General features: G+C 36.5%; 2 pseudogenes across 1 annotated transcript in view; one reads left to right on the forward strand and one right to left on the reverse strand.

The window, feature by feature from the left end:
• The window catches only part of LOC145295833 (potassium channel subfamily K member 9 pseudogene), a 324737-nt pseudogene that overhangs the window by 33754 nt on the left and 263081 nt on the right, over positions 1 to 27902 (reverse strand). The window lies entirely within an intron of this gene.
• On the forward strand, positions 13928 to 14044 carry LOC145296580 (5S ribosomal RNA; annotated as a pseudogene).

Here is a 27902-nt window from a genome sequence, read left to right on the forward strand (position 1 = left end):
TACATATGTACACATATCACACACATATATACATGCGTACATACACAATACACAATACGCACACATACATACACACACACATGCAAACATAAACAAGACGGTCATTGGTATACATACATATAAATATATACATGTATACATACATGTCTATAAGCATACGCTCATATATACCCATATGCATACACAATGCATAATAAACAAACATACATATACATACCCACATGCATACATACTCATATACATACATATACATCCACATATACAAATACGTACACATATGCACATATATATATATACATACACTTACCTACATACACATCTATATATATGCATTCATACACATACACACATATACATACATATACTCATAGATATTTTTTTTTTTTCTAAAATTTTGACTAATGTATTTTAACTATATGCGCATATATTGTCTTTAACTCTTTGCTTCCATGCGAGTCGTTTCTTATTACTTTATTTTATTTATTTATTCACTTTGTTTGTTTATTTCTCTTTTTGCTTTTACCAACTGTGTATACCTTCTCTTTAAATGTATTTATTTAATGCATTTTAATTACATATGCGTAAAAATGGTCTCTAACACTTAGTCCCACGCGAGCCGTTTTTAAGGTCAGAAGAACTCTACTCGAAAACGAATAGCCTATGCAAGAATATAGAAGAGCTAGGACCACCTTTCTTTCTACTATAGAAGGCAGAAGATTAACCTAAATAAAAAAATAAAAAAGAATAAAGAATAAAAGGGAAAAAGAAAAAAAAAAGTAAAATTACCATACACATGTGCGCACTAAACTATAAATAGATATAAAATCCGGGGAAAGGAAGTGAAGCCGACACACTAAGCAGGGTTCGCTCGCTGACAGACGCGAAAATTTTGAAGATGGGCAAACAATATAAGCTAAGTTTAATTTAACAAATCCTAATATTACCAAAATGGCAACTGCTTTTTTTTTTTTTTTTTTTTTCTAAAATTTTGACTAATGTATTTTAACTATATGCGCATATATTGTCTTTAACTCTTTGCTTCCATGCGAGTCGTTTCTTATTACTTTATTTTATTTATTTATTCACTTTGTTTGTTTATTTCTCTTTTTGCTTTTACCAACTGTGTATACCTTCTCTTTAAATGTATTTATTTAATGCATTTTAATTACATATGCGTAAAAATGGTCTCTAACACTTAGTCCCACGCGAGCCGTTTTTAAGGTCAGAAGAACTCTACTCGAAAACGAATAGCCTATGCAAGAATATAGAAGAGCTAGGACCACCTTTCTTTCTACTATAGAAGGCAGAAGATTAACCTAAATAAAAAAATAAAAAAGAATAAAGAATAAAAGGGAAAAAGAAAAAAAAAAGTAAAATTACCATACACATGTGCGCACTAAACTATAAATAGATATAAAATCCGGGGAAAGGAAGTGAAGCCGACACACTAAGCAGGGTTCGCTCGCTGACAGACGCGAAAATTTTGAAGATGGGCAAACAATATAAGCTAAGTTTAATTTAACAAATCCTAATATTACCAAAATGGCAACTGCTTTTTTTTTTTTTTTTTTTTTCTAAAATTTTGACTAATGTATTTTAACTATATGCGCATATATTGTCTTTAACTCTTTGCTTCCATGCGAGTCGTTTCTTATTACTTTATTTTATTTATTTATTCACTTTGTTTGTTTATTTCTCTTTTTGCTTTTACCAACTGTGTATACCTTCTCTTTAAATGTATTTATTTAATGCATTTTAATTACATATGCGTAAAAATGGTCTCTAACACTTAGTCCCACGCGAGCCGTTTTTAAGGTCAGAAGAACTCTACTCGAAAACGAATAGCCTATGCAAGAATATAGAAGAGCTAGGACCACCTTTCTTTCTACTATAGAAGGCAGAAGAACTTTATTTAAGTAGTATACTTAATATATGCAATCACCGTACGCTTGCTTGTATGTAAGTGTCCTCCATGATACCCATACCAAACCACTGCACGTGGCTCATAATTTGACTGGCACTATATTTTTAACTGCAATATACATAATCCCAGCTGTGATACTAGGGCTAATTTTCTGAATAGATGCAACACTCTGCGCCTGACCTTAATGACTACAATCCCAAATCCCAACGAATTAGCTGTCCCTATAACTGGGAGGGAAAAACCCAATAGCTAGCTACGAAATCCTATACATTTTACCTCCAAGACGATTGCGTTTGTCTTACCTGCATGCATAAAAAAAAAAAAAAAAAAAAAAAAAAAATCTCCTCCCTTCTTCAAACTAAACCTTACCTGTAACTCAAAAATCCTAATGGAAATCCATCTGTAAATAAATAACCCCTCTTCTCTTGAACGCTAACAATCTACTCCTTCCAACCTATCCGCCACTGAACTCCCACATTGCTCCGGTGCTCCGCATCTGTAGTTGAATCGCTAACTTCCAGCCCCTAATCCCTCACATGCAAACTGTTTTAATAACCATCACTAAACATCTATACATTTCTACCTCTAAGGCATGCATTACAGCTCATTCCTATCCAGTAAGGGACTTAACAGCCTATGCACACAAAGGCAGGTACTTAACAGCCAAAGTACCCAGAAACAAAGCGATATGCACTACACAACTGTCTCGAGTTTTGCAACGATTAATTACGATATTGAAACGACACTCCTTGTTATGCAAAACGCCCCATGACTCTTACTAAAAAATACCTACAACTCCAACTCTATTCGCACCTACTGAAAACCTGCCCATATATATCTATTCACCTAATTACACATGACTCAATACTTGCTGTCTTATCCATGCTATATTGCACTTACATCTTAACCCTCCTATCATCTAAAATAGCTCGGGCACAACTCGTAGCTCAATTCTTAATACCTACTCATACTGTAACACTATACTAGACCTAAGCTAACATTAATAAAATAAAAAAAAAAGGGTACGACTAAAATCACATTATCTCCTCCCTAACAAGCCCTCTTACAAACATAGACGCTTACACTGCATGAACTTCACCCACCCCCTTTATCCATTAACAAGTAAATAGCATGTCCCTAAATCACTTTGAGGAGTGTAACTAATCAGTAGATATAATCCCCAACAAACTAACCCAGTAACACTAACAACGCGGGGTCGCAGAAATACCTGGATTAGAACCTAGGCGCGGAGAAAACCCTCTCAGGGCTGACGGACCCAGTAGATCTTCCCAGATCATCCGTCTAGGAGAAGGAAAACTCTGAAACTAAACCAAAGGGGAGAGAGGCCTCTTCAGTCTTGGATGACAACCTTCCTAGAGCTGGTGACTCAAACAAATTCACCGGTTTGCAAACCTAAATTGCTTAAGGAGTAGATAGGCTCTGTCTATCGCCCGGCTTCCATACTCCTTCTTTGCCTATTAGTCAAGCGCAGAGACACTATCTCAGTGATTCGACAGAAACACCCAGCGGTAGATCTTGTTTCCTGGCTAGGGCAATGAACGCCGTTCTTCCCCATTCCCAGCATGCCCCACCCCTAAAACTGATCATTTGGGAGTGCTTGAGTATAAGATATGCCTGAGCAGTTAGATTGGGTTGACCTTCTCCTAAAGGGTTGAGGGTACCGGATTGACAGTTCCTGGCTGCTGTTCCCGACTGGTAGTACAGGAGCCCTAACTCTTTCGTAGCGCTTAGAGCGGCTGCTCCATCAACAGTTGAATAATATCGGGTTGTTTGCAGTGCCATGACGCGCATGGAAAGGGACCCTGCACTCATCCCCGGTGGGCTTTCCTGAGGCCACAATCCTAATTGGAGAAAGGTCAGCTGATGGTCTACTTGTGATGCATGTCTGAAGCTCCGCATAACCTCTTGTTTAGCTCCCCCTTACCGAAACTCTTAAAAAAAAATATGACGACAGTACAATCTAAAAATAAGCTTAAACCAGGATTAGGGACAAACAAATTCAACTTGCCTCCTCCCTTGAGGCTCTCATTCACAAATATCCGTGGGCTTAGAACTAACTTAGCTGATGTTGAAGCATTTCTCTTAACAAATACCCCGGATATCTTAGCACTAAGTGAGACTAACCTACACTCCTCCATTCCCTCTAACCACTTTAACATGCCTGGATATCTCCCACTCTGCCGTAAGGACTCTGACAGACATATGCACGGACTTGGAGTTTACATTCGTAATACCCTTCCCTTGACTAGAGAAACAAACCTAGAAACAGATGATCAAGCCTTTATGTGCTTTAGACTAAACGTGCAACACAGTATTAGCTACTATTATTTTCTCTACCGCTCTCCCTCGACTCAGGACTGCTCCATAATAAACAAAGTATCTGACAGCATAGACACGGCACTGTCCCTCGACACTAGCGCACAAATACATGTGTTTGGTGACTTTAATGTCCACCACAAAAACTGGCTTGGATTCTCTACTCACACAGATGCAGCGGGCAGCACAACCCATAGCTTCGCTATATCTCACTCCCTATCACAAATTGTTACGTTTCCAACCCGTTTCCCTGACCAGGAAGAACAACACGCATCACTTCTAGATCTGTTTTTGACCACAGTTCCCGATGACTGCATAGCGAAGGCCCACAGCCCACTCGGGAACGCTGATCATGCAGTGATAATGGTTGAAATCGCCCTAAACTCTAGACCCAAAACTGAAGAGCCAGTGCTCAAAACAACGAGATATTATAATAAGGCTGACTGGGAAGCCATCAGGGAACTAATTAGAGATGCTCCATGGAAAAATATTTTCTCTCTCCCTGCTGAACAGTGTGCAAACGAGACCACTGACTGGTTCAAAACTGCAATCGAAGCGCATGTTCCCATGCGGAAATTTTATAGTAAGCCCCACTCTCCCCAATGGTTTACGTCGACTTGTGCAACTGCCATTACTCAAAAGCAGCATGCATACCGTAGGTTTAACCGACATAAGTCCAGTTCAAACAGACTGAAGTATATAGAAGCTAGAAATAACGTTAAGAAAGAAATAGCGACAGCTAAGAGAGAATTTACGGAAACCACTAAAAAGCGCATCGAAGCACAAAAACTAGGAACTCGAGACTTCTGGAAAATCTACAACAGTGTAGTAAATAATGGGCAATCGACAATTCCCCCACTAACCAACAATCACGAGGTTGTCTCCTCAGCAACCGACAAGGCTAACATGCTTGCCAGTCGGTTTGCCTCAAACTCCACACTGGACCCTTCCAACCACCCCCTACCTGACTTTCCTATGCGGACAGACGTCACACTAGACGATCTGAAAACCACCCCTGCTCAGGTGCATGCTATCATAAAAAACCTTGACACCTCAAAAGCATGTGGACCCGATCTTATCCCAGCTGTGCTATTAAAAAAGTGCTCAGCCGAAGTAGCTCCAGTTCTCTCCAAACTCTACAACAAATGTCTTAATGAAGCTTGCTTTCCGGGCTGTTGGAAAACTGCTTCTGTTGTACCAGTATTCAAGAATTCTGGTGAAAGGACAGACCCATCAAATTATCGCCCCATTAGCCTCCTTCCACTTTTTGCCAAAATATTTGAGACCATAATTAACCACGCTCTAATCCATCATCTTACAGATGCTAAACTACTGACTGACAAACAATATGGATTTAGACAAGCCCGTTCCACAGCAGACATCCTCACCGTGATCTCTGAACGTATATACCAATCACTGGACAAAGCGGGGGAAGGCAGAGCGGTAGCTCTAGATATATCTAAGGCTTTTGACAGGGTATGGCATGAGGGTCTCCTCAGTAAAATCAGATCATACGGTATCACTGGTAGAATACTTAACATAATTAAATCCTTCTTAGATAAGAGAAAAATCCAGGTAGTCCTCGACGGTCGCACATCTAAACAATATGATATAAATGCGGGAGTGCCCCAGGGTTCTATCCTTGGACCTCTATTGTTCCTGATATTCATAAATGACCTCCCCGACAACATTGCCTCTGAGATGGGTATATATGCTGATGACACTACACTCTATGGCAGACACGACAGGAAGACGAATGAACACATTTCTAAAGAAATGGCAGAAACACTAGAGGAAGACCTCCAATCTGTAGTGGAATGGGGACAAAAGTGGTTGGTCGCGTTCAATGCTGCCAAGACTAAACTAGTTTCATTCAATAATTACAAGAAACCCTCTCTACCACCAATAGCAATGGCCAACGACTCTTTATCTGAGAGTCCATCTTTCAAACTCCTTGGCCTAACGTTCACAGGAAACATGAGTTGGAACAATTACATTGAAGGCATTGCCAGGGCCGCTGCAAGAAAGGTGGGCTCTCTCTACCGTGCTAGAAAACTACTAACACCCGAAAGTATCCTGTACCTCTATAAGGCCACCATTCGCCCATGTATGGAGTATTGCTGCCACATCTGGGCTGGTGCATCTGCTACTAGTCTCTCGCTCCTTGACAAGGTTCAAAAGAGAGTCGCAAATCTGATAGGCCCTGAACTGGCATCTAAGCTTCAGCCTCTGTCCCATCGACGAAATGTTGCATCCCTCTGCCTGTTCTACAAGTATTTTAGTGGTGAATGCTCTGATGAACTGCAATCACTTGTGCCCCCACGACGCGAGCACCCTCGACAAACCCGACAGGCTACTAGATCCCACCCCCACACTGTAGAGGTCCCTAGATGTAAAAGATCTTTTTACTCCAATAGTTTCTTCCCCAGAACCGCAAGACTCTGGAATTCCATTCCAGGTCCCTGCTTCCCCAACAGTACTGACGTGCAGAAGTTCAAGTGTAACGTGAACCGACACCTTGCTGCCCAAATCCCTACATAGTACCCCAGTAGTTGTTGCCCCTGATAGTAGCCCCCTACACCAAAGTGGCAATTTGCCTTGTTTGGGGTGAAAATGTAATAAAAAAAAAAAAAAAAAAGATATAAATACATATAAACTCACATGTACATATATAAATATACACACACACATACATATATAATTTAAATACATATATACATACAAGAATACATATAATGATGGCAGATTAATTGTTACATGCATCCAGCATTACAGGCGTACACACGTCACAGCTTTTTTATCGCCACAGGACTTTTTTTTTCTTTTTTTTTAATAGACAAATGCCTGAGGGAGTATCTATACAAAGATGATGTTACAGAGTTTTAGCTTTGTACGACGGCTAAATCTCTCTCTCGGTTCAAAATGTTGACATCCAGCAACAAGCAAGAGCAAGATAGCCAGCAACATGTCAAATTGCAGACCAGCTTAATGCGGGTACTGGTCTCCCGCTTTGTTGCTTTTTTTTTTAAATAAAAAATATATATACATACATATACACATATACATACACACATATACACGCACATATACATACATATTAAAGTCCACAGCCAAACAACGTCGCAGCTCACAAGAGCCATGACAGTCAAAGAACCGGAAGTCCAATATATGTATACATATATATGTATGTATATATATATGCATGCACACACGCATGCACATGTACACATATACACGCACGCACACGCACACATATGTATGCATGCATACGTGCACGCATACGCACACACACATGCACGCACACGCATACATATGTATGTTTGCACATATACATGCATACGCACACATACACACACATACACATGCACGTACACACATATATATGTATATGTAATTCCTCAATGGTCATGATGATAGTGATGATGTTACAATTCAATAAATACACACGATAATAAACATGAAAACAAATCCACAGATGCAAAACGTAAAACAAAGCAGTCATGAATCTCGATGTTTTTGTTGTTGTTGTTGTTGTTTTTTTAAATTGAGAGAAGCGTTTAAAAAAAAACAGATATACACACATAGAAACACACACATTAGATACTACATAATTCGTTTTCGAAAATATTTTTATTTCTATCGCTACCAATTCACTTCCATTGTTAAAATTTGTATATTTAAACAAAGATATCTATCGATCTCTGTTCTTTACTATGAATATTTAAACTCCATCGTGGCATATAAAAAAACGGTATAAAAAAAAACATAGATATACACACATAGATACTACATAATTCGTGGCATATATATATATATATACAGGTAACTTTTGTTTGTTACAAATGCACAAAAGTACATATAGTCAACTTTACATTCATTAGAATTTCATTCGATCAACACTTTGTCTCGCATTCACAAAAAATAGGTTTCTTTTCCCCTCTATTTTTTTTCTTTTTGCTTTTAATTTTTCTATGCTTGAATATTAAAAGTCGATTTACATTATTTTTAAAATATTTCAAATATAACCAGGTCGATTGCCAGGGAGAGTTACTTGGTGTGTCAAGTCAATGTTGTAGGGACGTTTTTAGGACGGTTGTTACGTCCTAAACACAACTAGCGCCGTAGGTGTTAAGCATGATAGGCACATGAAGTCAATTTTTAGGTTCCTTTATTAATTTTATTTATTTATTTTTTTTAAGCAAATCTAATTTGCTGTGCAATATATATGCAGAACATTTTGAATTTCTTCATATTTGTTTGCATGACATTTTTAAGAAATAGAAACTCTTCTTTATTCCACCCTTGGCCACAATGCTGAAGTTAAAGGCACAGCTTTTTGTTCCTCCTTCTCTCTCTCTCTCTTAATATCTAAATCTCAACCCAATTTCTTTTTTCATTCGATACCTCTTTCATCGATATTCTCAGTTAGTCACCTGACATGACAGTTTGACCAATGAAATTCCACACTATGTTCATATATATCAGAAGATGACAACCCAAGTCATTTTTTATTTGCAGCAAGTTCACTGCAATCATATTGCCACTTTTTCACATTCTTATTGCCATAGCACTATGTCTTACACATTAATATATATATATATATATGTGTGTGTGTGTGTATATAACCTGTCTAGCCGCACTGATGAGCTGTGAAACAGTGAAACAGTACTGTATGTTGATGACTATATATACATGTGTATATATATATATATATATATATATATATATATATATAGGCTTGAGATGTTCAAAAGTCGGGACTAATGAAGACAATGAGGTTGTTAAATAATTCTCAATAAAAAGAGCAAACTTTTTTATAATTATTTGAGGGTAAACAGTTACATATGGTCACTACAAATAGCCATCTGTTTCAGCCAAAGAGACTATATATTTTATTGTTTGAGGGTAAGCAGTTACATATGCTCGCTACAAATATACATCTGTTCCAGGTTCTAGGTTGCCTGAGGAAGTCTCTTTGACTGAAACAGATGGCTATTTGTAGCGACCATATGTAACTGTTTACCCTCAAATAATAATAAAAAGAAACATTTGTTGTTTTTTAACGATAAATACGGTTAAATAGTGGCTTTGCCTCGAAGTTCATTTTTAATTTACTTAGAAAGTCGCCCATAATTTATTTCGACGTATATAACATTTTATTTATAATTATATATAATTATATTTTTTGGAAAAAACGATTCCAGCAGAGTGCTCTATTATAAGAAAAACTTCCGAAAATAAGAGCGTATTATTTATTTTTATTATTTTAAAACTGTAATCTACGTACATGCATGTTTCAAGGTAACTACCTCTCTTCAGCGTAGCTTGACTGTTTCTAGGAATCGAACTCCAGACCATGTGTATCACAGTCTGACAAGATATATTATAAGCGATAAAAATAAACAGTAAAAGTCATCTTGGAGTTCGTGGCGGAACGGTTAACATGCCAGACTGTGATACATATGGTCTGAAGTTGGATTCCTAGAAACAGTCAAGTTACGCTAACGAGAGGTAAAATTATAGATGAATAAAAGGCGAATCAAATGAGGTATAGTTTGTTTAAACATTACATTAAATTTAGCTTAAATTTGCAGTTTTTGAAAAAATTACAAGTACGGACTATCTTTTTGCCGACTGTGTGTGTGTATATATATATATATAACTACTTCATTTACTCACATAAAATTAATATACGAGAGTATAGATTTATGTGTATACTTTAAGTATTTACTTCAAAAGTGCTCAATACGTAGGTAGAGCTAGTTAGTAATTTATAAAATATATACGGCGATTAAGCTACACTGAATATTCGGCGTTTCATCCACTAGGATTCGTCAGGCTTATGCGCGAATTCTGTGGTTGTTTCTCGTTTTTATATGGTCCTCTTCTGTTGAGGATTTTAGTTAGCCAATCAGCTTTCTAGTATCCACCGCGCCCCTTCCTATCAGCCAATGGGCATGCATTTTATCGAACAAAGAATCTGTTTTAGAACTAGGTTAGTGGTTTAAGGCAGACCTTTTCCTTTTTTTTTTATAAATAAATATACATATGTGTACATACATATATACATACGGACTAGCTATAACAAAAAACTCCAAAGTCAAGGGAAAAAACTTTAAGAAAATCATACACAAGGAAATGAAAAAATTAGGCCTAAAAGCGGACGTATCGGCTAACATCAAAATAACAAACTTCCTGGGCGTCACGTTAAACTTAGATAAAACACATATGAACCATACTTAAAAGATAATGCTACTCCAATTTACGTAAACCCTAAGTCCAATTACCCACCAATTATAAAACATTCCTAACTCGATCGTAAGTAGACTCAGTAATAACTCAAGCGATGAAAATGCATTTAACAGGTCAACCAATATCTACAAAACAGCCTTAAAAAATAGTGGATACAAAAATATCGATATCAAATATAAGCAACAAAACACCAACAACTATAATAAAATTAAAAATAGAAGAAAAAGAACTATAATTTGGTACACGGCCCCATACAATCAAATGTTAAAAACAAAACTTGGCAAGAAATTTCTAGATCTTATTGAAAAACACTTTCCTGCAACCAAAACATTACACAAAATCTTCAATAAAAATACCTTAAAGTTATCCTTCAGTTGTTGCGAAAATTTAGAGATGATAATTAAAGCACATAATAACAAAATACTAAATAAAAACAATGTAAACAACAACAATATAAACAATAAAAAAAGTAGACACCATGACAAAAATAAAACCAACACTAGCAGAAATAATAATAATAATAATAATAATAATAAACCAACCCCGGACAAGAACAACCATACCATAAATAAAAATACTAATAATGAACAAGATAAATGCAACTGTAGACACCGCACACTTTGCCCAGTTCAAAATAAATGTCTAACAAAAAGCATAGTTTATCAAGCAACAATATTTACGAAAGAAAACCCGAATAACAAGAAATATTACGTAAGCATGACTTCCTTAGATTTCAAAACCCGATACTATGACCACAAAAGTACATTCAACGATAAAAAACACTGTATAAAAACAACACTAGCGAATAAATACTGGGAACTCAAGGAAAGTGGACATTCGCCGGTAGTCGAATGGAAAATAAGACAAGCTACCACGTGTAGGCATTTAGACGACCCATGTAAATTATGCCTTCATGAAAAATTTGCTATCCTGTACTTTAAAGAACCCCAAAATCTATTAAACTGTAGAAGAAAAATAGCAAATAATTGTGTTCACAAAATAAAATTTACTCTAGGATAGCGATACAAAATAGCTTTAAAACTAACAAAAACAATAGAAAATAAACAAATAAATAAACATTAATATACATAAACGATAACACATATGTATGTATATATATGTGCATATATGTATGTACACATCTGTATATTTATATATAAAAATAAAAAAAAATTTTTTAAAAAAAGGAAAAGGTCTGCCTTAAACCACTAACCTAGTTCTAAAACAGATCCTTTGTTCGATAAAATACATACCCATTGGCTGATAGAAAGGGGCGCGGTGGATACTAGAAAGCTGATTGGCTAACTAAAATCCTCAACAGAAGAGGACCATATAAAAACGAGAAAAAACCACAGAATTCGTGCATAAGCCTGACGAATCCTAGAGTGGATGAAATGCTGAATATTCAGTGTAGCTTAATCGCCATATATATTTTATAAATTACTATATATATATATATATATATATATATGACCATGTCGGTGTGTGTGAGAAAAGTCTCTACGAAACTCCTCTCTAAATATTTGGTCTACAAAGTTGAAATTTGATGTATATGGCATTTGGACTTGTACCACACTTTCCATTTAGTTTTTAGCCAGCAAAGGTCAAAATTGAAAACCAAACAGTTGACCTTGGCAGGGTAAGTAGAGTACAACATTATTCCTGCTGTTACGTTTTCACATGAGCAAAATTATTGATAGCTCAAAGTCGCTTAATTTTTAACCTTTTGTATCTGTCTGTCAGCAGCTCACACGGTTACAATGCTGAAGGAATAACGATGAAAGCTGGAGTGCTAAACAATCTGAGTTCGATTCTAGCGGATGGTACACAAATCATTTTTTTAATAACTTTTGAAATCATTATATTTTGAATAACAATCAATAGAACAATAAGGAATTGGCGCTATAATAAACTTGCATGAATTAAAATATAATATTTATGCATATTTTATGACCGGTCAATGCAGGATAGCCTACTAGTGTGTGTGTGTGTGTATTTATGATTTTTTTTTTTTTTTTTTTTTTTTTTGAAAAAGAAATCAGAGTGCTCAAATAGAAAATCCGAAATATAAGAGCGTATTTATATTTTGTGTACAGAAAGTTGTTAGATGAGGCAAGTCATTGGTACCGTCGGTTTCAAGCTCGTCTGAATATTGGCTGAAGAGAGCCTGATAAGGATATCTTAAAAGGTGCTAATTATCGAGCTTGAAACCGACGGTACCAATGACTTATCTCATCTAACAACTTTTTGTACACTAATATATATATATATATATATATATATATTAGTGATGAGACGATTCCAAAATTTCTCCTAATTCCAATACAATTACTGATTCTGTTTTATATTCCTGATTCCAATACGGTTACCGATTCTGATTAATTTTAAATCTATATTTAGCTGTAGTGTTTTTTTTTTTTTAAATAATTAAAGAAGAAAGTCCGATTTTTACCAAAGTTAACACTTTTCTACAACCTAACATCACAAATGCCTTTGAAAAGTTTTATCACCGCACAAGGAGAAAGGCCCAGACTATAAAATCAACTGTAGATTCTTTTCTAAGGCAGGGACGCGTTCGAAATGAATGTTTCTGATCATAGCACAATTGAACCATGATACATGATTTTTGGCATATTAAATGAAGCCATTATTTACAGGTAATTTTATGAAACCAATTGTAGATTTTCTACAGTGCAATGTAGACTACAACGTATTATGAACTAAGTCACTGCAGGGAGGTATGTGAAGCTCCCTCATTGAGCATGGTAAGGAGAGGTCCTTAACTAGAGCAGGCAATCGATTGGAGTTAAAAATGGGCGATTTCACCGATTTCGATGACAAAAGTGTAGGAGGATGGAATATTTGTTGATCCTCATTCAATCCTGGACAATGTCTGGTCTCCCTGCTTGCTTTTCTTAAATGAAAAAAAAATTTTTTTCTTAGTTTTTGTAGTACCCACCCTAATCACAAAAGAAGACTTTGAAACTTTATTTTATTGGTCCAAGAGTGATAAAGAGAAAATGCTACATTTGATCATGTTGACGATCGTATTAAACTCAAATCTGGTTGATGCGCATCACATGGTGCGAAAATTGAATTGGATTTAGTCGCATCTTTTGAAAACATTTTGTATGGTTAAATTTAAAACCTTAAATTTTAAAATTCAGATTTTAAAAACTTAAATTTTAAAATTCAGATTTTAAAAACTTAAATTTTAAAATTCAGATAATTAAATGAACGATTTTAAAGCATAAATGAGATAGTAATCAATGGAATAAAAAACTGATTTGCACTTGAGCCCCATTCCGCAAACTGAGTGCGAGAAACCTTCCTCTTGTGATGAGCTTTTCAACACAACTGACTGGTTTTGGTAACATTTACATTCGAACCATTACTTTCCATAGTATTCCTCCAAGATACGGCATAATCACATTGACACACTGATTCCCGTCAGATCACCAAAGTTAAGCAATGTTGAGCCTGGCCAGTACCAGATGGGTGACCATTTGGGAATTCTAGGCGCTGTATGTGCTTTCCGCTTTTCTCGGTGTTGTTTCCAGGCATCCTGAACCTCCATTTTTCATTGGTATTCAAGAATGTCGACTCGGGAGAGGTGTGGTTGGAGATTGCGCAACTCTTGCCACAAAAATTTCACGTGGGTATCCATAGTCTGTCAAAACTGAAGGAAGCCACCTATTCCAAGTTTTTTTTTTTTTTTCATAAATTTATAAACATCAGTTTAGACGTTCTTATTGCATAACTAAAAATAAATCTTTTTCCATCTGCATTATCCATTAGCTTACCAGCACTAGAAGCACTGATCATCACTTTAGTTTTAGTAATATTCTTTACTTTCCATAGTATTACTTCAAATGTTTAACTTAAATAATCCATTGTTTCACATGCAAATACTAAAGCATCAAAATACAGCACCTCGACAACCCGTGTGTCGCTACCAGATGAGGCTGTCTAAAGATACTGGCTTTCTGATTTAATATGCATCAAACATATTGTTTTTTTTTCTTTTCTCATGCAACGTCAAAGATAAGAATATATTTTTTACAAAACGATGAAACCACACACCATAAATAAAATATTAACTCCGCATTAAATAACTCGGAAGATATGATATGCTATAAAAGAAAATAACCAAAGCAAACACCATGAATAAAATATTTGAAGCAATAAAATGTTTCCAAAAATTACTAGATTCAGCATTAAATGACCTGAAAAGGGTCGATATGACGTAAAACAAAAACGCCAAAACCTGACAACCTTATGGAATTCTCTGGACAATGTTTAAAAGTAATATTTTATTTTAAAGTTACAAAAGGAATGCAATGAAATCATAAGTTAGTATTAACTTAAAGTTTAAATAACAATAGAAAGAAGGAGAATTAAAATGGATCCTGTTATAATGAAACCGGAAGTTGTTTAATAAAAGAGTAATACCAGCTGAAAAAAAAAAAGATAATTAAAACTGCACAGCAAAGGCTCTTGTAATTGTTTGTGAAAAAAAAGTAGGAAATCGACAAAATAAAGACCTAGAGAGTATGAAAAAAAAATGTATTTCTAAAATATTTTTTTGTTTTTTATATATTTTGTATGATAGAATTAATGGACATTTTGAAAGAAAATAATCTCATCTTTTTTTTTTTTAAGTTGTATACTAGTTTTGACGGTTACCTATGTCCGAATATAATGTAAAAGAATACTCATTGGTCTGTCAAAATTAAATGAACAACTGTTTTGGCTCAATTTTGATGGTGAAATATTCACTGCTGAAGTCTTTATAAGAATATTTTTAAGAATTTTGTTGTTCTTTGGGACTGCACTATGTTCACAAGCAATGATCTGGCATAAGAGGCAGATTGGTGGATGATGTTGGGTTTGTGTGTCCATGCTATAAAAACCTATCTCTGTCCTTTACAATTGACGCCACCTTCTGTTATCTTAAAGACATGGTAAGCAAAACTAGGTGTAGAGATGCTATCATCACCAGAAGACAATTCACATGGAATAAGTTCAGAGAGCTCGTTCATATTCTGATCAACAAAGGCATATCCCTGAAGTCCCATGGACAGATCTTTGTTGCTGGTGTTTGAAAAGTCATGCTTTATGTCACTGAAACTGCTGATGATATGAGAAACTACAATGTCAAGACTAGATGAATCTGCTCCTCAAAAATAATGGATAAAAGGCGCATAATAACAGGATAATTTCCAAATAACATCTTGGAATCCCCTCTTTGGAAATTATCCTGAGGTGTGGAAGATTGAAATGGTTTGGGCACGTGAAGAGAATGGATGAGAACCTTTGGCAACACAAAATGTTATCCTTGGATGTCAGAGGCAAATAAATATTGCGGACGGCCAAAGTGATGGCAGATATCATCAAGGCTGATCTTCACATGCTAAACATCACAGAGCAACTGGTCAATGATAGTAATGCCCGGAGAATAGCCATCCACATCAGTGGTGACACAAGAAACCGTCCAACCCAACAGTTGGGAACAGAAGACGTTAAATTGAGTAGTAGTAGTAGTATCTTATCAAATATTGACAAAAAGTTTTAGTAAAACTTTTAGAATTTAAATTTCCAGTAATTTCACCGTCTCTTAACTTTCAATTCAATTCAAGGATTATTTGAAACTGAATCGATAAGATTAGATTGATATAACTGAGATATATTTGAAGATGAAAAAACTTATATGCAGTAAGAAAAAATTAATTTATGTAGTAAAATATGATAGAATTCATTTCTGGCTGTTACATTAACAAAACCTTCAAAATTATTTCAGTTACAAAAATATGGAAACTTTTCTCTTAAACTCTTCATGAAATTACACAATTTATCTATGCAAATTGTTTTAAAATTTTCAAATATCATACTTTATTTTTAATGCTTGCATCTTCAAAAAAATTATTTAAAATGACGTTAAATTTGAACTCAACCTCGGATCAAAAGTCTCAAACTCAAATCCAACTGTTCTCTTCTCTCTGCACTTTCCACACTGACGCCCAAAATAAAGAAGACGGCTCTTTTATAGAGAGACCCAACCACATCTCATTTGTATACCCCCTCACCTCTCGTCACATCACGTGATCATCAGTCCATAAATACCAGGGGGCGGCCATTTTTATTTTCTTTTTTTTTTCTTTCCTAACACGAGCCGCACGATGCATGAGGTAAGGTTCTTTACTTTTAACCACATAAAATATTGAAATGATGCTAATATAATGATCGCGTTTATGTCGATCATCATTTAAAAAATAACCCCTACATTCTTTAAATTAATTTTTAATCAAGTATTTTGTCAAAATGTTCAAATATTAATTTTTCTTAATTCCATCCTCATGTCTTTTCATGTTATTCTATCACCAGCTAGTATTTATACGTATGAAGGGCAAAATTTGTGTGTATGTGTGTTTGTATGTCTGCCAAAAACTTCCGACACACACGATGGATCCTCGCAAGATTGGTATCGTTTTGAAGTTCGATCCTTCAGACGACAAATCTCGAAAAATTGGCCAAAAACATTCTTTCTTCATCCTCAACTCGGCAGTTTTTTATAAGGAGGGGTCGTTTTTTGCGTCGATATTTTCGGAGGTCATCGTCTCCATTGAATTGACTAAGGTGAATTCAAACGCCCTCGACTTCTGCTTGCGCCATGCAGACATCGGCTAAGACGTTACGTTTTTTTTTTTTTACCTTTTTGTTCTCCGCCGCGTTATGGGTTTGAGCTACGACCACTATTTTTTTTAACACCTCTCTCCACCCGGGCTGCCTACTGTTGTTTTTATTCCCCCGCTACTCCCACATTTTTACACGCCCCTCTCCCTGGGGTTCCTTACTACACAACCTATACACATCCGGGTACCCCCGCTAGTGTGTGTGTATATATATACATATATATATATATATATATATATATATATATATATATATTGTTGCTATGAAGTATCAAACCATCCTTTAACGATTAATTCAGTATTTGTATATATTTGCAATCTTCACATGCCCTCAGCATTTGCGATATGTGAAGCGTTGCAAAGTGGGTATCAGTGGAAAGTGTTGGCAGTTGTTTTGAAAAGGTTATGTCTGAAATAATACAATAAAGGGCAGCGAGGAAGAAGAAAACGAAGAAAATCTCATTTGGATTGGCCCAAATATACAACTTCATAACGCCTCACCCATCAAACAGCGGGATTTGCGAACTGGAATGAAAGTGATACAGTTGATTTCGGTCCTGGGTTGAAATATGGGGGAGGATGGAAGGGATAGAAGATTAGGAAAAACTCCAGTTGTCTATCAAGAAAACAAGAAGCGGCTTGTAGGCTGTAAAGTTAAACAAGTGTTAAATACATAAAACCATTCCACAACAAAATTAATTTTCAAGATTTTGTTTTGTTTCATGGCATATAAACCCTTTGCCTGGCCAGTACTAGACGAGGCACCATTTGGGAAGGTTATGCGGTGGATGCACAGTGCCAAGTCATAGAAATTTCCAGGTTGGTATCTGATGGCGCGTTTAACTTACGGGGGTGGGGGTAGATACACCTCCGAATGAAGACGGAAAGCAACGGGAAACTATTGTCTTGACTTGTCCCACAATTTGGAGAGCAGTAGTCAACCCTTTCACGGGCTATTTAATTCTGAAACACAATACCTACTGGAAACGATTAATTAGACAAAAGTAGTTATTTTATCCATGATTGTAAATAATTTACATACACCCATAATTTTCAGCATTCATCTTTGTAACTAACAGGCTTATGTACATCCTATTCATACATATTGTGGATCTAAGAGCCCAGTTTAAAACAAAAAAAAAAACGAAATCAATTTTGAGGCAAAGTTTTTGCAAGGTGGAACCGGCATGGTTATTGTTAAATTTGTTGTGTAAGTAGATGCTAAATGCTGCTGTCTGGTTATACCGGGTGACCCCCCCCCCCAAAACGCCGGGAATTTTAAAAGTACTTATTGTCAGACATAAGCAAGTGGCAACAGTGCGAGATATTGACCTTGAGCAAGTAAATATTTCGTCATTTTAGAAACCATGTATAACTTTTTTTTTTTTTTTTACACAGTGATCACCACTTATAAAGGCCCGGAAGCCACTCAGCGATAAGGGTTATTGCAAGTATAGTACGTAAGTGTGGAGATTTGATGAAGTGTTTACTTAAGGGGGCGGTTCATTAGGAATTTGTTAACGTTGGACTTGAAGACATCCAAGTTGTAGTCTGGTGGGAAGCAGGCAGACGGAACAGAGTTCCACAGGCCTGCAGTTCTAAGAAAGAAGCTTTGTTCATGGAATCCGTGTTTTGATTTAGGCACAGATATAGAGTGGGGGAAATTTTTCACAGTGGATTCAGCTAGACGGGTGTTTTTTGTGAAAGATTGGTGAGGGGGGGGACCAAAGATTGGAGTTCAGACGAGCACCTGCAATGGAAATAAAATTAAAACAAGGATAGGCTCGCAACGTCTCTTCTGTGGGAGAGAGGTTGCAGGGTAGAGAAAAGGGCACCCCCCACTAAGCCACAAAGTCTATTTTGTACTCTGTCAAGGCAGGATAGGCTATTTTTAGGCAACAGTATTCCATCCTTGGAGGTACTTGGCTTTTATATAAATAGAGAATTGCATCAGTAGTGAGATATTTTCTGGAACGGTAGAAGGATCCCACCATCTTTCCAGCGACCTTGGCAACAGACTTGATGTACGTGTTCCATTTCAGATCAGGAGTAAAGGTCAAACCCAGAAGCTTGTCAAAACACGGGGCCTCACCCAGACGAGAGCCATTCATCACAATTGATGCCATATGGGGATCAGAGCGTTGATGATGTAAGGATAGGAGTTTGGTTTTGGATGCATTAAAGGTAACCAGCCACCTCTTCCCCCACTGAACCACGCGCTCGAGATCAGAGGAGAGAGAATCAGAGAGAACTTTGTCATTTACAGCCTTTGATGTGTTGCCGTAGATGGTCATGTCATCAGCATAGATGTCAACGAATGATTTAAGTATGTGTTTAGGGAGATCATTGATGTAGATCAGGAAGAGAGTTGGGCCCAGGATTGACCCCTGAGGGACTCCAGCATTTATATTGCAGGCCTCCGATTTTTGTCCATTGACCACTACTCTTACACTACTGGTTACAAAAGGATGCAACAACATTACACAACAATCAATCTATGAGAATTGTTCGTTAATCGTATGATCTCATAGGTCGTCACATTTATCCGTTTGTGATTTTTTTTTTCTTGCGGGGCTATCTCAAGAGTAAAGCTTACAAAACTCAACTAAGAACTCGGGATGAGTTAAAACAGAGAATCCACGATGTTGCAGCAGTTGATGAGCAATCTCAACAGCAGACTTTTAGAACCATTCGTATTTTGTTAACCGAAAATTCCATCATTGCTTCTTAAATAGCATGTTTTAAAGTTTCAATAAATAAAATCTTTTTCTTCCATCACTCTTGACGTGGATTGTTAAAAACGTTTTTTGAGTCATTTTATATTATAAAAAGAAAAACAGACGTAATAGTAGTTTGTGGAAAATCACTATTTGACTTTTATTCCTGATTTTCTATCAAGATCCCCCTCCTAAGGTGTATAACACGATGGTACTAAAATAGAAGAACCGTTAAAGGTTGTCACACATGCGTTCCATCTACTGCCTGTTCAGTCTTATATCTCTTTAGCCACACAAGTGCTTGTATTGATTGGCTGCACATTTTTCCACTACTACTGCACATTATTCCTGATATTCATAAATAACCTCCCTGATAAAATTTTCTCGGAGATGGGTATATTTGTTGACGACACCATGCTCTATAACAGACACGAGGGGAAAACGAATTAACATATCTAATGCAATTACTGAAACCTTAGTGGAAAATCTCCAGCTTGTAGTGGAATAGACAAATGGATGGTAATATTTAATGCTGCTAAGACTAAACTTCTTTCCTTTTAACAATTACAAGAAATCATCTCAAACACTGATTACCATGACTAATAATACGCTCCATGAAAGCTCTTTCTTCATAATCCTCGGTTTAATATTCACATGCATCATGAATTGTACACTAAAACCACCAGAAAACCCATCGAAGCACAGAAATTAGGAACCCGGGATTTTTGGAAAATCTACAAAAGTGTAGTAAATAATGGGCAGTCAACGATTCCTCCACTATCAAACAATCATGAGGTTGCTTGCACGGCAACCAACAAGGCTAACCTGCTTGCCAGTCGGTTTGCCTCAAACTCCATGCTGGACCCGGTGCATCACTCCCTCCCCGACTTTCCTTTGTGGACAGACGCCACACTAGACGATTTGAAAATCACCTGGTCTCAGGTACATGGTATTATAAAAAACCTAGACACCTCAAAAGCATGTGGACCAGATCTTATTCCAGCTGTGCTATTAAAAAATGCTCTGCCGAGGTTGCTCCAGTTCTGTCGAAACTTTACAATAAATGCCTTAATGAATCTAGCTTTCTTGACTGCTGGAAAACCGCTTCTGTGGTACCAGTCTCCAAGAATTCTTGTGAAAGAACTGACACACTAAATCATCGCCCCGTTAGTCTCCTCCCACTTCTCGCCAAAATATTTGAGTCCTTAGTTAATCAAGCCCTAATCCAAGACCTAACAGCTGCTAAACTCCTGACCGACAAACAATATGGATTTAGGCAAGCCTGTTCAGCAGCAGATATCTTAACTGTAGTCTCTGAACGTATATACCATTCACTAGACAAAACAGGGGAGGGTAGAGCGGTAGCCCTAGATATATCTAAGGCTTTTGACAGGGTATAGCACGATAGACTTCTAAGGAAAATTAGATCATATGGTATCACTGGAAGAATACATAATTTAATTAAATCCTTCTTAAGTAAGAGAAAAATCCAAGTTGTCCTTGACGGTCGTACATCTAAACAATATGATATAAATGCGGGAGTACCTCTGGGATCTATCCTTGGACATTTATTATTCCTGATATTCATAAATGACTTCCCTGATAAAATTGTTTCAGAGATGGGTATATTTGCCAATGACACCACTCTCTATAACAGACATTAGGAGAAAACAAATGAAAACATAGCTAAGGAAATGTCAGAAACACTAGAGGATGACCTCCAATCTGTAGTGGAATGGGGACAAAAATGGATTGTAACATTCAATGCTGCCAAGACTAAGCTTTTTTCTTTCAAGAATTACAAGAAACCTCTTCTATCACCAATAGCAATAGCCAAGAACACATTGCCTGAAAGTACTTTAGGAGTTTTAAAAAGGGAACTGCATACTTGCCAGAATATTTAAGCACATCTACCTTCATTGTTATTAGGCAGAGAAGTTTAAAAAACTCCTCAGCCTAATGTTTACAGGGAACATGAACTCGAATAGATACATTGAGAGCATCGCCAATGCTGCTGCAAAGAAGGTAGGCTCTCTCTACCGTGCTAGAAAGCTACTAATGCCCTAAAGTATCTTGTACCTCTATAAGGCCACCATTCGCCCATGTATGGAGTACTGTTGTCACATTTGGGCTGGTGAATCTGCTGCTTGTCTCTCACTCCTGGAAAGGGTTCAAAAGAGAGTCGCCAACCTGATAGGTCCTGAACTGTCATCTAGTCTTCAGCTTCTGTCCCATCGACGAAGTGTTGCCTTCCTCTGCCTGTTCTACAAATACTTTAATGGTGAATGCTCTGACGAACTGCAAGCACTTGTACCTCCTTGATGTAACTACCCCCGACAAACCCGACAAGCAACTAAGTCTCACCCCTTTACAGTAGAGATCCCTAGGTGTAAGAAAGCCTTTTACTCCAATAGTTTCTTCCCCAGAACTGCAAGTGTTTGGAACTCCCTTCCAGGATTCTGCTTTCCCAACTGTACTGATATGCAGAAGTTCAAGTGTAAGGTGAACAAACATCTTTCTGCTCCTCTCCCTTCATAATGCCCCCACAAATTATGTCCCCGATAGTAGCCCCCTACTTCAAAGTGGCACTGTTTGGGGTGAAAATTGAATAAAAAAAAAAATTATCAAGGCTACTGCGAAGAACGTGGGATCTCCAATGTGCTACAAAGTTGCTCACACCTGAGAGTATCTCGTACCTTTACAAAGCCACCATTCGCCTGTGCGTATTGTTGCATTTACAACTACTCTACATCTTAGATAGGGTTAAAAAAAAAAGTCCCCAACCTAATAGGTTCTGCACTATCAAGTCCTATCATTGAAATGTTGCATCCCTGTGTCTGTTTTACAAGTATTTTAATGAAATGTGCTCTGACGCCCTCAAAGTTTTTGTATCCCTGACTAACCTGGCAGGTAGCAAAATCACACCCCTACACTGCTGAGGTCCCTAGATGCCAAGAAGCTTTCTATTCAGATAGTTTCTTCCCTCAGGCTGCTTGACTTTGAAATCCCCCCCCCCCCAGGTTCCTCCTTCCTTAACTGTATTGCCATGCAGAAGTTCAAGTGTAAATTTTGCTGCCCACCTCCCTACATAGTATCCCTGTAGATTTGATCTTAAATAGTAGGCCTTTGCTTACAAGTGTCCTGGTGCATTGTTTGGAGGTGAAATAACAAAATAGAGAAACATGCCTACACGATGCCACCAATTGTGTGCACTCCTCTTTGTATAGTCGCTATAGTCGTAAATGTTAGAGAATAATTTTTTATCAAAGTCTGCAGGTCACTTAAGAATAAGGGTTAATGCATGTAAGGTGATCAGCGAGACAACAGCATAATGATCGTTAATGGTAGGAATTGAATATGATTGGATTATTTAAGGGGGCAGCACAACAAGAACTTGTTTACATTTGACATGAAAACGATTATGTTGTAGTCAGCTAGAAAATGGACCTGCAATTCAAAGTTCTATAGAAACAAACTTTGTTCATGGAATTTGTGTTTAGATTTCCTCACATATAGAAAGTGAGGGAAATTGTTGACAGTGGTTGTATCAGTTTATGTATCATTTTTATTCTATTTTCTCATAGTGGGTGGAGGCAGCAAATGGATACTGTAGTGAACACTAAAATTGCATAGGCAATGTCCAAATCCTATCAAAGCTATCAAGTTCAATTATGCACGAATACTGTTACAAGCGGTGTGAATTGCTTGCAATTTATGACCAGTTATGAATAATATAGCAATTTGTGTTCAACTAATTATATAAAATGAATTGCTTGCAACAAGTATTTTGTTGATTTAAAAAATGGCGGAAAATTTCTCTAAAATACATTTTTTATTAGATGTTCTATTTTCACTTATGCATCAAAAACTTTACCATTGTTTTTTTTTTAACAATACTAAAACCGTGTTGTAGTACAAAATGGCAATATCCATGGAAACAATTGGATTTAATCCATTAGTTTTCGCACTGTCAACCAAGTTCCAAACTCTGCCCCATCACCGCAATGTTGCATCCTTATGCCTGTTTTACAAGCACTTTAATGGAATGTACTCTGATGAACTCGATGCAGTTGTACCGCCTCAGCGTACATACCCCTAACAAATGCATCTAGTAGCAAAATCACACCCCTTTATTGTACAGGTCTCTAGATGCCAGAAACCATTCTATTCTGATAGCACCTTTTCTTGGACTGTTAGACTTTGGAATTCCTTTCCTGCTTTCGTCACTGTAATTACATGCTGAAGTTTAAATCTAAAGTGAACTGATATCTTGCTCACCTCTTTAGACATGGTCCCAAATAGCAACCATCATGTCCAAGTGGCAATATGCCTTATTTGGGGTTTACATGGGTAAAAAAAAAAATTCCTTTAGATTTTAGTAAAATTCAATTTCATATTATTAAGAGGAACGTTTGATAAGCGATGACCATAAAATAAAACTGATTAACTAATTTAACAACCGTTAGACATTTTTTTTCATTCTTAATTTTTGCAATTAAATGCGTTTTTTGGTAATTTTGGTACAACTTATCTCATCTACGGCTATTCTTACAATTTCTAGCTTCTATATACTTTTGTCTATTTATACTGGACTTATTTCGGATAAATCTGTGGAATATATGCTGCATTTGAGCAATGGCAGCTGCGCAAGTAGAAGTGAACCATTGGGAAAAGTAAGGTGTGAAAACCTGTTTCAATTGCTATATTGAACTATTTAGTAGCCTTATTTGTATACTGTTTCACAGGAAGAGAAACAATATTATTTCATGGGGCATAGCTGATGTGATCCCTGATGGCTTTCCGTTTTGTCATTTTGACCAATGGCTCTTCAACTTGTCTCGTTTATAAAACTCATTAACCTTTATCGATGGTCTCTTGAATTGATTTATTTGTGAAGCCGTTCTCGTACATAATCAATTGTTACCCAATTTTCACCATTACCGTTTATCATGGTATTTATTCATGAACCCTTATCCTCGAATGGCATCCGGACCTTGATAAGCAGCAACTCCCCTGTAAAAAAATCAAATAAAAACAAACCAAAAAACTGCAATCAAATACAAATGATTTTCCGAATTAATGTTTTCAACATGGCTGTGCTTGTAAAGCAAGCCAGCCGAAGGCTTAATCTTATGGATTTAAAGTAGCAAAGTAAACACCTTTTATCTATAAAACTTACGGATAATAAAATGCTTTGCTTAAGGATTGCTGGTGAGTGAGAGCACATCTCCGAATGATAACAAAGTTATAAATTGATTTCAAATAAGTGAAAATGACAATGTAATTACAGATATGCGTTTCTGCAAAGAAATTTATAATCTTTATTTTCTTAACGTCAATTGAATTCAATGTTTGCGCTTCAACAGTCTCGTTTGCTTTTTGATAGAATTACGATTACTGTAAGTATATTAAATTTGTATGTAATAGGAGTATTAAAAAGGGATCTGCATACTTGCCAGAATATTTAAGCATGTCTACCTTCATTGTTATTATATACAAATGGGGGAGAGGGTGCTCGGCTTTGCCCAAACGTAAAATACGCTTAAATATGATATTTTAATTTGTCCAGATTTCGTATATATTATTATAGTCATTATTTCAAAAGTAAAAAAAAAAAGTATGTAGATGCCATCAACTAGAATCGAGACCGAAACTGTAGCATTCAAAGCTGGTGATGTTACCACTGTCTCAACGTGACACGCATATAAACTGATCAAAAATTAAAAAATAAACTAAGATGAATGTACAAAATGTTTAACGATTGTTTTTCAATTTTGTTCCATTTTTGACGCATTAAGAACAACTGGTAAAAAAATCCAATCATTTTAGGTCCCTAGCACAACTCTGTGACTTTCGCAACTAGTTTAAAATATGAACACAGACAGACCAGCCAACCAACCGAAAAACAGACATATATATATATATATATATATATATATATATATATATATATATATATATATTGCTGGAAAACTGCTTCTGTGGTACCAGTTTACAAGAATTCTGGCAAAAGAACTGACCCATTAAATTATCGCCCCATTAACCTCCTTCCACTTTTTGCCAAAATATTTGAATCCATAATTAACCAAGCTCTAGTCCATCACCTTACAGCTGCTAAACTTCTGACCGACCAACAATATGGATTTAGGCAACCTTCTTCTACAGCAGATATCTTAACTGTAATCTCTGAACGTATATACACTGGACAAAGCAAGGGAGGGTAGAGCAGTAGCTCTAGATATATTTAAGGCTTTTGGCACGATGGTCTTCTAAGGAAAAATAAATCATTTGATATCATTGGACGAATACTTAACATAATTAAATCCTTCTTGAATAAGAAAAGAATCCAGGTTGTCCTTGACGTTCGTACATCTAAACAATGATATAGGCTAAATGCGGATGTATCTCAGGCGTCTATCCTTGGACCTTTATTATTTCTAATATTCATAAATGCCGTCCCTGATAAAATCGTCTCTGAGATAAGTATATTTGCTGATGACACTACTCTCTATAACAGGCACGAGGGGGAAAACAAATGAACACATATCTAAGGAAATGGCTAAAACACTAAAGGAAGACCTTCAATCTGTTGGGAATGGGGACAAAAGTAGATGGAACCCGAGTTGGAACAGATACATTGAGAGCATTGCCAGGGCCACTGCGAGGAAGGTGGACTTTCTCTACCATGCTAGAAAGTTACTTACGCCTGAAAGTATCCTGTACCTCTACAAGGCTATCATTCAACCATGTATGGAGTACTGTTGTCATATTTGGGCTGGTGCCCTTGCTACTAGTCTCTCACTCCTGGACACGGTTCAAAAGACAGTCGCCAACTTGATAGGTATCGAACTGTCATCCAATTTTAAACCTCTGTTCCATCAACAAAATGTTGCATCCCTCTGCTTGTTCTACAAGTATTTTAATGGTAGATGCTCTGAGAAGCCCTTGTACCCCCTTGACGTAAATACTCCCGACAAACTCGACAATCAACAAAATCCCACCCCTACACAGATCTCTAGATATAAGAAGGCCTTCTACTCTAATAGTTTCTTCCCCAGTCCTGCTAGACTCTGGAACTTCCTTCCAGGTTTCTGTTTTCCCAACTGTACTGACATGCAGAAGTTCAAATGTAATGTGAACAGACATCTTGCTGCTCAACTCCCTACATAGTATCCCTTCAACTTATGTCCTTGATAGCACCCCCCTACATCAAAGTGGCACTGTGCGTTGTTTGGGGTGAAAATGGAATTAACTTATATTATTTGAGGTTGTTATCTTCCAGAAGTAAGGTAACCAATGAAATATAACGAGGTTAATACACGAGTGCTCAATACCGAAGTGGAGCAAGGTATTTTTTTAAATTTGTTTTTACATAAGCAGTATTGTGTTGCTACACAATCATTAGCATGTTTCAGTCAGCTAGTTTTTAGCGACTAGAGATCTCTTTATGCAATCCATCTCATATGAAAGCAAAGTTAATAATGAAAAATCAAAGTTCATCTTACAGTAAAAAGCTGTTAAGAAATAGAAACAGGGGATGAAGTTCAGCTGTGCGTAAAGATTAAGGGGTTGGGGGTTTTATGGTTAGGGGTGAGAGAATAAGATAGGTTGGGATTTAAGAAGACAGGTTGGAGACAACAGAAGATCAGAGGGAGATACTATCTGCATGTGTGTATGCTCGCTGCCCTTTTTAAAACCTTAATGTACTAGTGTATATTAAGTAAATTACGGGCTGGGTATTTTCCTGCGAAAAGATTTTTTATAATCAGTTTAGATTCTGTAAATATAGGATCTGAAGAAGCAGCCATCTTTTTTTTTAGTCAGTAACGAAAAGCTTGTATTAAATAGATTATTTATTAGTCACAGATGAGAATGTAAAGCAAAGTAAATTGTTTTCCAACTATATTTTCTTCATAAATTATTTGTCGATAATCGTAATAATAGTTAGGGTCTTGAATGATGAAAAGATTTAATCAAAAT

This window comes from Euprymna scolopes, chromosome 16 (assembly GCF_053919585.1).
Source record: "Euprymna scolopes isolate OS-2025 chromosome 16, ASM5391958v1, whole genome shotgun sequence".
NCBI classification, from domain to species: domain Eukaryota; kingdom Metazoa; phylum Mollusca; class Cephalopoda; order Sepiida; family Sepiolidae; genus Euprymna; species Euprymna scolopes.